We start from the raw sequence: 2407 nt of genomic DNA, 5'->3' as shown, positions 1-2407 counted from the left end.
TCATCTCCCGACTGAACAGAACCAACCCTGCTTAGCTTCAGAAGCAAGCCAGCAGTAGTATGCAGGGTGGTATGCTGCTGGCTTAGGGTGGTATGCAGGGTGGTATGCTGCTGGCCAAATAACATGGCTATATACTGGTGGTATAGTACCGAGTCAATGTGCGGGGGAACAGGTTAGTTGAGGTAATGGAGGTAATATGTTAATGTGGGTAGGGGTAAAGTGACTATGTAAATAGTCTGGGTAGCCATTTGATTAGCTGTTCAGCAGTCTTATGGCTTGGGAGTAGAAGCTGTTAAGGACCCTTTTGGACCTAGACTTGGCACTCCGGTACCGCTTGCCGCCAGGCACTCCGGTACCTCCGGTACCGCTAGTCTACAGTCTATGACTAGGGTGGCTGAAGTATTTGGCAATTGTTAGGGCCTTCCTCTGACACCAGGTGGATGGATTATCTTGGCAAATTAGAAATTCTCACTGACAGGGACGTAAACAAATTTTGTGCGCAACATTTGAGAGAAATAGGTTTGTGTGTGTATACAACATTTGAGAGAAATAGGTTTGTGTGTGTATACAACGTTTCTGGGATCTTTTATTTCAGCACTTGAAACATGGGACCAACACTTTATATGGTTAGGCTTTTATATTTTGGTTCAGTGTATATCTAGGCCTAAATCTATTATTATATATATATATATACAGTGCCTTGCGAAAGTATTCGGCCCCCTTGAACTTTGCGACCTTTTGCCACATTTCAGGCTTCAAACATAAAGATATAAAACTGTATTTTTTTGTGAAGAATCAACAACAAGTGGGACACAATCATGAAGTGGAACGACATTTATTGGATATTTCAAACTTTTTTAACAAATCAAAAACTGAAAAATTGGCCTTGCAAAATTATTCAGCCCCCTTAAGTTAATACTTTGTAGCGCCACCTTTTGCTGCGATTACAGCTGTAAGTCGCTTGGGGTATGTCTCTATCAGTTTTGCACATCGAGAGAGTGACATTTTTTCCCATTCCTCCTTGCAAAACAGCTCGAGCCCAGTGAGGTTGGATGGAGAGCATTTGTGAACAGCAGTTTTCAGTTCTTTCCACAGATTCTCGATTGGATTCAGGTCTGGACTTTGACTTGGCCATTCTAACACCTGGATATGTTTATTTTTGAACCATTCCATTGTAGATTTTGCTTTATGTTTTGGATCATTGTCTTGTTGGAAGACAAATCTCCGTCCAAGTCTCAGGTCTTTTGCAGACTCCATCAGGTTTTCTTCAAGAATGGTCCTGTATTTGTCAGGTGCGTGAATGAGGACCCAAAAGCGAATTAACAAAACAGAGTTTCTTTAATGACGAAACACATGTAGGCTCAGATGGACAGGCAGATTCCGACAGGACAGGACAAGGTTAGATGAACTGGCAGATTCCGACAGGACAGGACAAGGTTGCAGCAAACACGACGATAGTCTGGTTCAGGCATGAGAAACACAAACGAGAATCCGACAAAGACAGAAACAGGAACAGAGAGAGATATAGAGACCTAATCAGAGGGAAAAAGGGAACAGGTGGGAAAAGGGGTGAACGAGGTAGTTAGAGGAGACAAGGAACAGCTGGGGGAAGGAGGGTAAGAAAAGGTAACCTAATACGACCAGCAGAGGGAGACAGGGTGAAGAGAAAGAACAGGAACAAGACACAACATGACAATACATGACAGTATTTGGCTCCATCCATCTTCCCATCAATTTTAACCATCTTCCCTGTCCCTGATGAAGAAAAGCAGGCCCAAACCATGATGCTGCCACCACCATGTTTGACAGTGGGGATGGTGTGTTCAGGGTGATGAGCTGTGTTGCTTTTACGCCAAACATAGCGTTTTGCATTGTTAACAAAAAGTTCAATTTTGGTTTCATCTGACCAGAGCACCTTCTTCCACATGTTTGGTGTGTCTCCCAGGTGGCTTGTGGCAAACTTTAAACAACACTTTTTATGGATATCTTTAAGAAATTGCTTTCTTCTTGCCACTCTTCCATAAAGGCCAGATTTGTGCAATATACGACTGATTGTTGTCCTATGGACTGAGTCTCCCACCTCAGCTGTAGATCTCTGCAGTTCATCCAGAGTGATCATGGCTGCATCTTTGATCAGTCTTCTCCTTGTATGAGCTGAAAGTTTAGAGGGACGGCCAGGTCTTGGTAGATTTGCAGTGGTCTAATACTCCTTCCATTTCAATATTATCGCTTGCACAGTGCTCCTTGGGATGTTTATTGCTTGGGAAATCTTTTTGTATCCAAATTCGGCTTTAAACTTCTTCACAACAGTATCTCGGACCTGCCTGGTGTGTTCCTCGGAATGGGCCACAGTGTCTCCTGACCCCTCCTGTCTCAGCCTCCAGTACTTATGCTGCAGTAGTAGTTT

The sequence above is a fragment of the Oncorhynchus mykiss genome, chromosome 15 (assembly GCF_057628025.1).
Source record: "Oncorhynchus mykiss isolate SJ-2025 chromosome 15, ASM5762802v1, whole genome shotgun sequence".
NCBI classification, from domain to species: Eukaryota; Metazoa; Chordata; class Actinopteri; order Salmoniformes; family Salmonidae; genus Oncorhynchus; species Oncorhynchus mykiss.
Note: the sequence above shows the minus strand (reverse complement) of the source record.